Genomic DNA, 14884 nt, shown 5'->3' on the forward strand with positions numbered 1-14884 from the left:
TTCCTCTCCTCTCCTCTCCCTTCTCTCTTCTCTTCTCTTCTCTTCTCTTCTCTTCTCTTCTCTTCTCTTCTCTTCTCTTCTCTTCTCTTCTCTTCTCTTCTCTTCTCTTCTCTTCTCTTCTATCCTCTCCTCTCCTCTCCTCTCCATTCTCTCTTCTCTTCTCTTCTCTTCTCTTCTCTTCTCTTCTCTTCTCTTCTCTTCTCTTCTCTTCTCTTCTCTTCTCTCCTCTCCTCTCCTCTCCTCTCCTCTCCTCTCCTCTCCTCTCCTCTCCTCTCCTCTCCTCTCCTCTCCTCTCCTCTCCTCTCCCTTCTCTCTTCTCTTCTCTTCTCTTCTCTTCTCTTCTCTTCTCTTCTCTTCTCTTCTCTTCTCTTCTCGTCTCTTCTCTTCTCTTCTCTTCTCTTCTCTTCTCTTCTCTTCTCTTCTCTTCTCTTCTCTTCTCTTCTCTTCTCTTCTCTTCTCTTCTCATCTTCTCTCAGCATGGCCTAAACTTCAATCACTAGGAGAAGAAGCCATTTCAAGACTGTGAGCCCGTTGTTGGGTAGGAACCGTCTCTATATGTTGCTGACTTGTACTTCCCAAGCGCTTAGTATAGTGCTCTGCACACAGTAAGCGCTCAAGAAATACGACTGAATGAATGAATGAATTTCAAGTGACCCCCACCCTGGGCTGACATGGAAGCACCAATAATCAATAAATTGTATTTATTGAGCGCTTACTATGTGCAGAGCACTGTACTAAGCGCTTGGGAAGTACAAGTTGTCAACATATAGAGATGGTCCCTACCCGATAGTGGGCTCACAGTCTAGAAGGGGAGACAGAGAACAAAACAAACAAAACAAAACTGTGTGTTGGGCACACAGTCAGCACTCAAATGAAAATAAGAGCTACGACAAATTGGGAGAGTACAACAGAGCACAGTTGGTTATAATGAGAATGATATTTGTTGAGCACTTACCATGTGCCAAGCATTCATTCATTCGATCGTATTTACTGAGCACAGACCACTGTACTAAGCGCTTGGGAAGTACAAGTTGGCAACATATAGAGACGGTCCCTACCCAACAACGGGCTCACAGTCTAGAAGGGGGAGACAGACAACAAAACAAAACATGTGGACAGGTGTCAAGTCATCAGAATAAATAGAAGGAAAGCTAGCTGCCCATCATTAACAAAGTCAATAGAATAGTAAATATGGACAAGTAAAATAAATAGAGTGATAAAACTGTACAAACATACATACAGGTGTTGTGGGGAGGGGAAGGAGGTAGGGCTGGGGGGGATGAGGAGGGAGAGAGCTCAGTCTGGGGAGGTCTCCAAACCTCCAAGCACTGTTCTAAGCACTGGTAGACACATTCCCTGCCCACAGTGAGCTTAGAGTCTACAGGGGGAGAGAAGTAGACGTCCCAGAGACCTCTCTGCTGATACGGCGGTCTTAACGACGGTAAGCACTTGCTATGTGCCAAGCCCTGCACTAAGCACCGCATAGAAACCCAGGCCTCTGTTTGGCTCGGCCCTGGAGATGGGAAATGGAGGTGACCCCGGGGGCCACGTGGCCCACCGACGTGGGAAATGGAGGTGACCCCGGGGGCCGCATCGCCCACCGAGATGGGAAATGGAGGTGACCCCGGGGGCCGCGTCGCCCACCGAGATGGGAAATGGAGGCTGACCCCGGGGGGAAATGGAGGCCGAACCCGGGGCCACAGCCACCTCCGGCCGGGGAGCGTCTGCCTGAGAGGGCAGCCTCCCTCCTCCGGTGAGTGAAGTGACAGATATGAAGTGACAGATGGAGGGGCTTTCCCACCTCAGCACTGTTAAAGCAGGGCCGTGGTGGGAGGCGCCTACTAATTTACCTCCCAGAATACGTTGGCCGTTGCCATCTGTGAATTCAAAGTGTTACACTCCACAAACTGTGCTAGGCAAATGAGTGAGCGACTAGGGACGCCAAGCACCTCTGAGTTTGGGAGAGTACAATATAACAGCGTTGGTAGATATATTAATAATAATAATAATAATAATTAGCATTTGTTAAGCACTTACTATGTGCAAACCACCATTCTAAGCGCTGGGGAGGATACAGGGTGATCAGGTTGTCCCACGCGGGGCTCACAGTCTTAATCCCCATTTTACAGATGAGGTCACCGAGGCCCAGAGAAGTGAAGTGACTTGCCCAAGATCACACAGCAGACATGTGGCAGGGTTGGGATTCGAACCCATGACCTCTGACTCCAAAGCCCGGGCTCTTTCCACTGAGCCACGCTGCTTCTCTACCTGCCTACAAGGAGCTGAGTTCAGGAGAAGCAGCGTGGCCTAGTGGCGCTTAGCACGGTGCTCTGCACACAGCAAGCGCTCAGTAAATACGATTGAATGAATGAATGAAAAGCATGGGCTTCGGAGTCAGAGGACGTGGGTTCTAATCCCTCCACCACTTGCCTACTGTGTGACCTTGGGAAAGTCACTTAAGGTCTCTGTGCCTCACTTACCTCATCTGTAAAATAGGGATTAAGACTGTGAGTCCCATGTTGGACAACCTGATTACCTTGTATCTACCCCAGGGCTTAGAACAGTGCTTGGCACATAGTAAGCACTTAGAGAAGCAGCGTGGCCCAGTGGGAAGAGCTCGGGCTTTGGAGTCAGAGGTCATGGGTTCAAATCCCAGCTCTGCCAATTGTCAGCTGTGTGACTTTGGGCAAGTCACTTCACTTCCCTGTGCCTCAGTTACCTCACCTGTAAAATGGGGATTAAGACTGGGAGCCCCCCGTGGGACAACCTCATCACCTTGTAATCTCTCCAGCGCTTAGAACAGTGCTTTGCACATAGTAAGCGCTTAATACATGCCATGACAAATGCCATGATTATTATTAGTACAGAGCTAGTAAGACTTAACAAATACCATCATTATTATTATTATTTCCCTTTCAATTTTTTTTTTTATCTGTTTTACCTAATTAAGAGAGAAGCTTATTTCACACTGTCATGGTTGGCTAATTAGGACAGTGACGGGAGTTTGGTTGAACTGCTTCTATTCTAGACTTATTTGAACACATGATTTCTTCCTTCCGCTTAGTCATCCATTCATCATCTGGGCTTCCTTTCCTTAGACATCATTTGAGTGATTCACCTCAGCCTCTGCCCTTCTCTCAGAGGATTTTCCGCTTCTCCCACCGATGAAACACGGGAGGATCTCCGCGGGAATCGGAAATCTTAGCCTGAGCCTCGGGGATGGGAACGTCCCCCGATGCCCTGAGCTCCCCACTTCCCAAAGAGGTCGTCCTCAGAGGGGTGAGGCGCGGAGGGGGGACGGGAGTGTCATACTTAATCAATCAATCAATCAATCAATCGTATTTATTGAGCGCTTACTGTGTGCAAAGCACTGTACTAAGTGCTTGGGAAGTACAAGTTGGCAACATACAGAGACAGTCCCTACCCAACAGTGGGCTCGCAGTCTAAAACGGGGAGGCAGAGAACAAAACCAAACATACTAACAAAATAAAATAAATAGAATAGATCTGTACAAGGAAAAGAAATAAATAAATAGAGCAATAAATATGTACAAACATATATACATATATACAGGTGCTGTGGGGAAGGGAAGGAGGTAAGATGGGGGTGGCAAGAAAGGTCAGTGAAATTCTTTTTTTTTTTCCTAATGCTCTTTATCAAGTATTTGCTCTATGCTAGACACTTTACGAGGCCCGACACAGTCCATGCCCCACAGGGGGTCCCCAGTCTTAATCCCCATTTTACAGATAAGGGAACTGAGGCCAAGAGAGGGGAAGCGGCGTGGCTGGGAAGCAGCGTGGCTCAGCGGAAAGAGCCCGGGCTTTGGAGCCAGAGGGCATGGGTTCGAATCCCGGCTCCACCACAAGTCTGCTGTGTGACCTTGGGCAAGTCACTTAACTTCTCTGAGCCTCAGTTACCTCATCTGTAAAAATGGGGATTAAGACTGTGAGCCCCACGTGGGACAACTTGATCACATTGTATCCCCCCCAGCGCTTAGAACGGTGCTTTGCACATAGTAAGTGCTTAACAAATGCCATTATTATTATTATTATTATAATGAAGTGATTTGCCCAAGGTCACACAGCCGACAAGTGGGCAGGGTCAGGATTAGAACCCGGGTCTTCTGATGCCCAGGGCCGTGCTCTTTCCACTAGACCCCGCTGCTTCCCAACACAGTGTGAAAATGCATTTGTGAAAGGCCTCGTGAAAACTCTCCAAATCCCGGGATCGTGTCTTTTCTCCTTGTGAATATTTCTCAAATGCTCCGTATATTCACGATGCTCTGCGTTCAGTAGTCACCCAATTCAGCACGTTGCACAAAGTGGCTACTCCAGTCAGTGCTCATCATCATCATCATCACCATCATCAATCGTATTTATTGAGCGCTTACTGTGTGCAGAGCACTGTACTAAGCGCTTGGGAAGTACAAGTTGGGACACACAATTGCTACTCTGCTGTGTGACCTTGGGCAAGTCGCTTCACTTCTCCGAGCCTCAGTTACCTCATCTGTAAAATGGGGATGAAGACTGCGAGCCCCACGTGGGACAACCTGATCAGCTTGTATTTTGAACAGTGCTTTGCACATAGTAAGCTCTTAACAAATGCCACCGTTATTATTATTGTTATTATTATTATTACTCCACACGGTGCTGTAGTACAGTGCTCTGCATACAGTAGCTGCCTAGTAAAGTGCTCTTCACACAGTAGATGCCCAGGTCAGTGCTCAGCACACAGTTGGTACTCAGTACAGCATTCTGCGCACTGTTCGCACTTAATGCAGAGAGGCAGCATGGCCTAGTGGAAAGAACACAGGCCTGAGAGTAAGAGGAGCTGAGTTCTAATCCCACACTTGCCTTTAGCGTGAGCTTGGGCAAGTCACCTATCGCTCCGGTGCTTCCGTTTCCTCGTCTTTAAAACAGAGATTCAATGTGGGTAGGGACCGTCTCTGTATGTTGCCGACTTGTACTTCCCAAGCGCTTAGTACAGTGCTCTGCACCCAGTAAGCGCTCAATAAATACGATTGATGATGATGATGAATACCCGTCCTTCCTCCTACTTAGACTGAGAGGGAAGAAATCTAAGAACGTGGGCCTGGGAGCCAAAAGGACCCCTCATCCCCTTGTCCCCCTCTCCATCCCCCCCATCTTACCTCCTTCCCTTCCCCACAACACCTGTATATATGTATATATGTTTGTACATATTTATTACTCTATTTATTTATTTATTTATTTTACTTGTACCTATCTATTCTACTTATTTTATTTTGTTAGTATGTTTGGTTTTGTTCTCTGTCTCCCCCTTTTAGACTGTGAGCCCACTGTCGGGTAGGGACTGTCTCTATATGTTGCCAATTTGGACTTCCCAAGAGCTTAGTACAGTGCTCTGCACATAGTAAGCGCTCAATAAATACGATTGATGAAAAGGACCCGTGTTCCAGTGCCAGTTCTACCACACCTTTTCTGAGTGACCTTGGATGGGTCATTTCACTTCTCTGTGCCTCAGTTACCTCATCCACAAAATAGAGATTATGACTGTGAGCCCCAAGAGGGATAGGGACTGTATGTCCAATCTGCTTATTGTGTATCTACCCCAGTGCTTAGAACAGTGCCTAATTGCATAACAAATACCATAAAAACAAACCGCAAGCCCTATGTGGGACAGGGACCATGTCCAACCTGATTAACTTGTAACTTCCCTAGTGCTCAGTACGTGGTTTATAGTAAGTGCAAATACCACAATTGTTATTATATGGTGCTCTGCACACAACAGACAGTACATTGCTCTGCACGTAGAAGACACTCAGTTAATTCTGCCGGCATTGAGACTCTCGGCATTTATCGTGGCTTTGGAAAATCACACCTGAGATAAAATTCCGCAGATGTCCACATCTGCCTAGCTGGGGTAATCCATCAAAGGATGGACCAGAGTTGCTGGGATATTACCACGTTACTGGTCCAGAAATTACCGCGGGGAGGAGAACCGAATTTTGGTTCCACGCCATAGCACCTGGATAGAGAAGCAGCGTGGCTCAGTGGAAAGAGCCCAGGCTTTGGAGTCAGAGATCATGGGTTCGAATCCTGGCTCCACCAATTGTCAGCTGTGTGACTTTGGGCAAGTCACTTCACTTCTCTGGGCCTCAGTTACCTCATCTGTAAAATGGGGATGAAGACTGTGAGCCCCACGTGGGACAACCTGATCACCTTGTAACCTCCCCGGCGCTTAGAACAGTGCTTTGCGCATGGTAAGCGCTTAATAAATGCCATTATTATTATTATTATTATTAAAGAGGGAGAAGATGCTCATTGGCTTGGTTTGTCCCCCTCTTCTCTGGGCCTCAGTTACCTCAACTGTAAAATGGAGGTTAAGTCTGGGAACTCCCTGTGGGACAGGGACTGTGTCCAACCTGATTAGCTTGTACCTACCCCAGCGTTTAGAACAGTGCCTGGCATATGGTAAGCATTTAACAAATACCATAAAAGCCCTCCCCCCTAAACAAAAAAACCCCCACCCTACCTCAGGAAATGGGCTACAAATGGCCTCTCCCAGCAGAACCTAGGCCGGGAGGATTTCACTGCGGTATTTGTTCCATGCTTATTACGTGCCAAGCGTTAACCAAGATAATCAGATCCCACATAGGGCTCGCAGACTAAGTAGGTGATAGAACAGACGTTGATTCCCCCATTCTGCAGATGAGGGAACTGAGACCCAGAGAAGCAAAGTGACTCGCTCAAGGTCTCACGGCAGACAAGCGACAGAGCCAGGATTAGAACCCAGGTCCCAGGCCCGGGCTCTTTAAATTGCTTCATCCAGGACGGCCTCACTGGCCGTCAGGCTCAGGGCTTCGGCTACCCCGTCTCCACGGAGAAGAGAAAGCATCATCTCCGTTGGTTTGGGATGGCAGAGCCATTGCGGTGAGGGGCCCGTTGCAGATTTCCTAGACCAACCACTGGTCCAAAGACAAAACAGCTCAGTCTGTTTTGTTAATTCCTTTTTATTGTGGGGGTTTAGCTCTAACTAATGGTATTAATTACCTCAACTGCATTTTCACCAGCAAGCGCACCCAGGAGTACCTCTTTTACCAAGTACTGTTTGCCCTGGAGCTGAACAGAGCTCGCTGAATGAATTGTGGCGAATGAAGTAGACTCCAGGAGGGCTTTTGCCAGCCTTGCTTAGTAGAAGAAGGAAAATTACACAACAGGGAAACAAGGAGCCCTAAAGTAGGCTGGGGAAGTCATTTCTCACTTCCTTTGTTCCTGCTCCACTGCTTTTCTTCCCACCCAAACCCTGATCTATCCACAAGTTTCCTATCACTACAGACAGCACCACTATCTTTCCTGTTTCTCAAGTCCTCAACCTTGGCGTTATCCTTCGCTCTTCTCTCTCATTCAACCCACATAATCAATCTATCATAAATCCTGTCGGTTCCACCTACACGACATCTGATCTGTCCTCTTGATTACTCTATCGGCCTCCTTGCTGACTATCTTTCCTGTTTCTCAAGTCCTCAACCTCGGCGTTATCCTTCGCTCTTCTCTCTCATTCAACCCACATAATCAATCTATCACTAAATCCCGTCGGTTCCACCTACGCGACATCTGATCTGTCCTCTTGATTACTCTATCGGCCTCCTTGCTGACCTCCCTGCCTCCTGTGTCTCCTTACTTGCGTCTCTCCTATTACAATCCAGTTCTCACACTTGGCTGCTCTAATGCCAACCTACTCACTGTACCTTGATCCTGTCTATCTCCCCTCCGCCCCCCGAACTCTAGCCCACGTCCTACCTCTGGCCTGGATTCCCCTCCCTTTTCATAACCGACAGACAATGGGTCTCTCCACCTTCGAAGCTTTATTGAAGGCACATCTCCTCCAAGAGGCCTTCCCTGACTAAACCCTCATTTCTCACTACCTTCTGCTTCACTCTGATTTCAGCCCCACAGTACTTACGTCCATATCCTTTATTTGTTTATTAATATTAATGTCTGTCTCCCCAGTAGACTGTGAGTTCATTGTGGCCAGGGAACACGTCCACCAACTCTTATATTCTTCCACTGCTCTGCACACAGTAGGTGCTCAATAAATATGATCGACTGATGATTAATAAATACTATTCCTCCTCCTCCTACTAGTACTACTATTAGATATCCACTGGCTACAGCTTTCTTAAAGCCAACAAATTGTGAATATGACATGCCACGCAGGCGGGTGTTGAAGGTTGGGCTTGCTCCGCTTGACGTTACATCCAGCAACAGCCTTGTCTAAACAGACCTCGGCTCCCATGAGGAGTAATGCGTTTTACCCTTCTTTGAGACATCGATCGCCTATATCCTTGCAGGCTAATGGATATCCTGCGGTTTAGGGAATAGAACATGGGCCCGGGAATCAGAAGGAACTGAGTTTTTAATCCCAGCTCCGTCACTTGTCTGCTGTGAGACCTTGGGCAAGTCACTTAACTTCTCCGGGCCTCAGTGACCTCATCTATAAAATGGGGATTAAGACTGTGAGCCCCACGTGGGACAACCTGATTAACTTGCATCTACCTCGGTGCTTAGAACAGTGCTTGGCACATAGTAAGTGCTTAACAAGTACCATTATTATTGTTATCCATTCTGGACCTGTCACTTGTCTGCTTTGTGGCCTTGGCTAAGTCACTTCACTCCTCTGTGCCTCAGTTACCTCATCTGTAAAATAGGGATTGAGACGGTTGAGCCCTATGTGGGACAGGGACTATGTCCAACCCGATTTGTTTGTATGCACCCCAGCACTTAGTACTGTGTCTGGCACATAGTAAGTGCTTAACAAATACCACAATTATTATTATTATTATTATTATATGACCACTACCACAGGTGTTTGGTTACCTGAAGGAATTGCCCCGCAAATATCCACAGGAGTCTTGCTTTGAGTAGCTGGCTAGCCATCTAGACTGTAAGCCCATTTTGCCTAGGGAATTGTACTCTCCAAGCACTTAGTACAGTGCTCTGCATACAGTAAACACTCAATAAATAGGATTGAATGAGTGAATGAATGAATAAGCTCATTGTGGGCATAGAATGTGTGTGTTTATTGTTGTTTTGTATTCTCCCAAGCACTTAGTACAGTGCTCTTCCCATAGTAAGCGCTCCAGATGTTTAGCGTCCCCATCTATTGATTCCATCCATTTGCCCTCAAGAGGCATTTATGTTTCAGGTAGCAGACTTTGATTCTTGAGTAGAATACCAATACCCTGGGCCTGGAGTGTTTCCTTTTTCCTCTGAAACAAAATCCTTCCAAGACACCTCTCAAATGCCTCCACTCTGCCTGGAGGGTTTGCATTGTTCGTGATTTTTCTGATCTCAGAGTTGCCTATCAATCAGCCTTCCGGGGGTTCACTGCAGGGAAGAGTCCCCAAAAGAAGCAACGCGGCGACAGAGAAGCAGCCTGGTGTAGTGAATAGAGCCAGACCTGAGAGTCAGAAGGTCATGGGTTCTAATCCCGGCTCTGCCCCTTGTCTGCTCTGTGACCTTGGGCACTTCACTTCTCTGTGCCTCAGTTGCCTCACCTGTAAAATAATAATAATAATGGTATTTGTTAAGCACTCACTATGTGCCACACAAGCAAATCAAGTTGGACACAGTCGCTGTCCTATGTGGGGCTCACCATCTCGATCCCCATTTTACGGGTGAGGTAACTGAGGCACAGAGAAGCAAAGTGACCTGCCCGGGGCCACACAGCCGACAAGTGGCGGAGGTGGGATTAGAACCCGTGACCTTCTGACTCCAAGATCCCTGCTCTGTTCACTATGCCATGCTGCTTCTCTAGGGAGACTGTGAGCCCCACATGGGGCAGGGACGGTGGTCCAACACAATTTGCTTGTCTCCGTCCCATATATGTATGTATGTATAGTATAGTATGTATAGTATAGTAGAGTATAGTGCCCGGCACATAGTAAGGACTAAATAAATACCATACCAAGGCCCTACTGAGAGCTCACCTCCTCCAGGAGGCCTTCCCAGACTGAGCCCCTTCCTTCCTCTCCCCCTCGCCCCCCCTCCATCCCCCCATCTTACCTCCTTCCCTTCTCCACAGCACCTGTATATATGTATATATGCTTGTACATATTTATTACTCTATTTATTTTATTTTACTTGTACACGTCTATTCTATTTATTCTATTTTGTTAGTATGTTTGGTTTTGTTCTCTGTCTCCCCCTTTTAGACTGTGAGCCCACTGTTGGGTAGGGACCATCTCTATATGTTGCCAACTTGGACTTCCCAAGCGCTTAGTACAGTGCTCTGCACACAGTAAGCGCTCAATAAATGCGATTGATGATGAATACCATACTTATTATTATTCTTTTAGAAGGCACTGATTGTGCCCCTCCAGGCATCTTTAGAAATCAGTGCTTTCTTCCTGGGTCCTCTTCCAGTCCTCCCTAAAGACGTGAGATAGCTTGGAGGGTTGTGGTTGGGGTGGGGTCTCTTGTCCCTTTGCTTCTGGGGTTGGGAAGACCCCTCAGTCTGTAAATGAGGGGTTCCAGGGCCCTGCGGGGAGAAAGAGGAAGGAGCAGGGATTCTGCCTCTAGGAACTTTCAGGGAATACGTCATCAACTCAATCTCCCTGGTGAAGTCAGACTGGATTCGCTGAGCATCGCTGGGATGCGGCTTCTGGTTCATTCTGTCTCGCCACTGACTCCTTGCCCATGTCATCATCATCAATCGTATTTATTGAGCGCTTACTGCGTGCAGAGCACTGTACTAAGCGCTTGGGAAGTACAAATTGGCATCATATAGAGACAGTCCTTACCCAACAGTGGGCTTCTCCCTCCGGCCTGGAACGCCCTCCCTCCTCAAATCCGACAGATAATTACTCTCCTCCCCGCTTCAAAGCCTTAATGAAGGCACATCTCCAAGCAGGCCTTCCCTTACTTACTAAGCCCCACTTTCCTCTTCCACTCCCTTCCGCGTCTCCCTTACTTGCTCCCTTTTATTCACCCCTCTCTCAGCCATCATCATCATCATCAATCGTATTTATTGAGCACTTACTGGGTGCAGAGCACTGTACTAAGCGCTTGGGAAGTCCAAGTTGGCAACATACAGAGACAGTCCCTACCCAACAGTGGGCTCACAGTCTAAAAGGGGGAGACAGAGAACAAAACCAAACATACTAACAAAATAAAATAAATAGAATAGATATGTACAAGTAAAATAAATAAATAAATAGAGTCATAAATATGTACAAACATATATACATATATACAGGTGCTGTGGGGAAGGGAAAGTGGTAAGATGGGGGGGATGGAGAGGAGACAGAGAGCAAAACCAAACATACTAATAAAATTAATAGAACAGATATGTACAAGTAAAATAAATAAATAAATAGACTAATAAATATGTGCAAACATATATGCAGGTGCTGTGGGGAAGGGAAGGAGGTAAGATGGGGAGGATATCTGTAATTTATGATCTCTATCCATGTCCATCTTCTCCTCCAGACTGTAAGCTCGCTGTGGGCAGGGAATGGGTCCGTTTATTGTTGTACTGTAGCCTCCCAAGTGCTTAGTCCGGTGCTCTGCACACAGTAAGTGCTCAATAAATAGGATTGAATGAATGAATGAACTGGCCATTAGGCATATACTCATTTAATAATAATGTTGGCATTTGTTAAGCGCTTACTATGTGCAGAGCACTGTTCGAAGCACTGGGGGGGGATACAAAGTGATCAGGTTGTCCCACGTGGGGTTCACAGTCTTAATCCCCATTTTACAGAAGAGGTCACTGAGGCTCAGAGAAGTGAAGTGACTTGCCCAAGGTCACACAGCAGACATGTGGCAGAGCCAGGATACGAACCCATGACCTCTGATTCCAAAGCTCGTGCTCTTCCCACTGAGCCACTCTGCGGTCGTTTCAAAATTAAGCACTAAAATCCAATTTTTAAGTGTCTTTTGTGCGCAGAGCGCTCTCCTAACAGCTTGGGAGGGCGTGCTACACATAAGCATGATTTCTGCCCTCAAGGGGTGTTTAGCCCAGCACGGGAAACAGACATTAAACTAAATTACGGATGGGAGACTAGATTTCTGGACCGTTCTTTGTTCTATCAAAGAATGTAGCTGCTGATGATATGAGGGGGTGGAATTATTGAAGTTAGATTTATTAGGGATCACAATAGTCAAAAGCTGCGCAAGTGGGAATAGTATGCAACTGCTGTGCCCAATTTTGCCTCATTGTATGAAAACAGTGAGAACCGATAAATCAAACAGCCCCAAGCTCTTACTTAAACATGGAATAATTTGGCTCTCCCATCTGTCAGTCTGGAGAAGGTAGAAACGTCCCCGGGGAGTGGCGGAGGAAATAAGCAAGCTCCCTCCTCCATCCTTCCTTTTCTGTCCCCCTTCTTCCCCCAATCCACCTTTACTCTGTTCTCCTGGCTTAGTGGCTAGAGCACAGGCCTGAAAGTCAGAAGGACCTGGGTTCTAGTCCCCGGCTCCTCCACGCGACTGCTGCGTGACCCTGGGCAAGTCACGACTTCTCTGTGCCTCAGCCGCCTCATCCGTAAAATGGGAATTAGGAGCGTGAGCCGCCCGTGGTGAGCCCACTGTTGGGTAGGGACTGTCTCTATATGTTGCCAATTTGTACTTCCCAAGCGCTTAGTACAGTGCTCTGCACATAGTAAGCGCCCAATAAATGCGATTGATGATGAAGGACCGTGTCCAACCTGTGTCTACTCCAGCTTGGCATAGAGTAAGCACTTAACAAGTATCAATAATAATAATAATTATACTCTTCCCGATTTTCCAGGCGAAGCAGGGCTGAGCCTGCTCTAAGCCTCCTCTGACTCATTCCCACAGCAGCTATTCTAACCGGGTCATTGTCATTTATTTATATTACTGTCCGTTCCCCCTCTAACCTGTAAGGTCATTGTGGGCAGGCAATGTGTTAACCAACTCTGTTGTATTGTACCCTCCCAAGGGCTCAGTATAGTGCTCTGCACACCGGAAGCGCTCAATAAATTCCATTAATGATGATGATGATAATGATGATGATTAATGATTAATTCATCATTAATAATCCTCATAAATTCCATTAATGATGATGGGTCCTGTCGGAACGGCCACCAGGCCCTGCCGTTTCTCTGTTCTGGTTCCATCTCCGGGGATGCCCCCAAATGGCACTATCCCCCTGGGCCACACACTTCACTCCCGTAATGCCAACCTTCTCACTGTCCTTCATCCTCGTTTATCTCACCGCCAACCTCTTGCCCACGTCCTGCCTCTGTCCTGGAATGCCCTCCGTCCTCCTATCCGACAGACGATTACACTCCCCCGCTTCAAAGCCCTATTGAAGACACATCTCCACCTTAGCCTTCCTTTTCTTCAACTCCCTTCTGCGTCACCCTGAATTGCTCCTTTCAATCAATCAATCGTATTTATTGAGCGCTTACTGCGTGCAGAGCACTGTACTAAGCGCTTGGGAAGTCCAAGTTGGCAACATATAGAGACAGTCCCTACCCAACAGTGGGCTCACAGTCTAAAAGGGGGAGACAGAGAACAAAACCAAACATACTAACAAAATAAAATAAATAGAATAGATATGTACAAGCAAAATAAATAAACAAATAAACAGAGTAATAAATATGTACAAACATATATACGTATATACAGGTGCTGTGGGGAAGGGAAGGAGGTAAGATGGGGGGGATGGAGAGGGGGACAAGGGGGAGAGGAGTCCCTGTTCCATATGGGGCTCACAGTCTTAAGTAGGAGGGAGAACAGGTATTGAATCCCCATTTTACAATTGAGATAGCTGAGGCACAGAGAAGTTAAATGACTTGCCCAAGGTCACACAGCAATTGGCAGAGCTGGGATTAAAACCCAGGTCCTCTGTCTCCCAGGCCCATGGTCTTTCCGCTAGGTCCCACCGCTTCTCTAAATTACCACGATTGAGATTGTTCCTTGGACCCCAAAGAGGACCAGATCCTGTGTATCTACCCCACTCTTAGTACAGTACAGGGGAAGCAGCGTGGCTCAGTGGAAAGAGCACGGGCTTTGGAGTCAGAGGCCGTGGGTTCAAATCCCAGCTCCGCCACTTGTCAGCTGTGTGACATTGGGCAAGTCACTTCACTTCTCTGGGCCTCAGTTCCCTCATCTGTGAAATGGGGATGAAGACTGTGAGTCCCTTGTGGGACAACCTGATTACCTTGTACCTACCCCAGCGCTTAGAACAGTGCTTTGCACATAGTAAGCGCTTAACAAATACCAACATTATTATTATTACAGTAAATTATAGTGTACTCTCCCAACTGCTTAGTACAGTGCTTTGCACACAGGAAGCGCTCAATAAATAGGACTGAATGAGCACAGCACAGTACCATAATTATTAAATCACGATCTGACTTAATGGGCATCCTTCTCCGGGTACAGAGTGAGCTTGCCCTACTCAACGGTGATCTCCAGTGTTCATGACAATTCCAAGACATGTCCTTTTTCCACAAATGGTCACCGGTCACAGACAAATGGTGACAGAAAAAACCCCAGCTTGAGTTACTGGTCACCATGAACGTGGAGACCTCGAGGCATTAAAGGCAATGGCCTGTCTCCTAAAAGACGGTTACTGTCTGCCCATCCGTAACCACTGAGACCGTTTCAAGACTTCCCAGCCTTCTCCCTTCTGACCGGAAAAGCTTCTCAGCTGAAATGGAGTTCCTCTGTGGGGTCCTTTCATTCACCGGCCTTTCGACAGAGATCTATAGTTCCTGGGACGATCGTGAATCCTAAAATTCAAACCGAAACGACGAGGCGGGGATCGTGCCTGCCAACTGACCTGCCCTCTCCCGAGCGCCTAGTAGTAATAATAGTCGTGATATTTGTGCGGCGCTTACTTAAGCTCTGCGGTAGAGACTGGGTAATCA

The 14884-nt window shown here is 47.2% G+C and overlaps 1 protein-coding gene across 3 annotated transcripts in view; it reads right to left on the reverse strand.

The window, feature by feature from the left end:
- LHFPL3 (LHFPL tetraspan subfamily member 3) overlaps positions 1-14884 on the reverse strand; it is a 193408-nt gene that overhangs the window by 92884 nt on the left and 85640 nt on the right. The window lies entirely within an intron of this gene.

The sequence above is a fragment of the Tachyglossus aculeatus genome (genome assembly GCF_015852505.1).
Source record: "Tachyglossus aculeatus isolate mTacAcu1 chromosome 12 unlocalized genomic scaffold, mTacAcu1.pri SUPER_6_unloc_1, whole genome shotgun sequence".
NCBI lineage: Eukaryota > Metazoa > Chordata > Mammalia > Monotremata > Tachyglossidae > Tachyglossus > Tachyglossus aculeatus.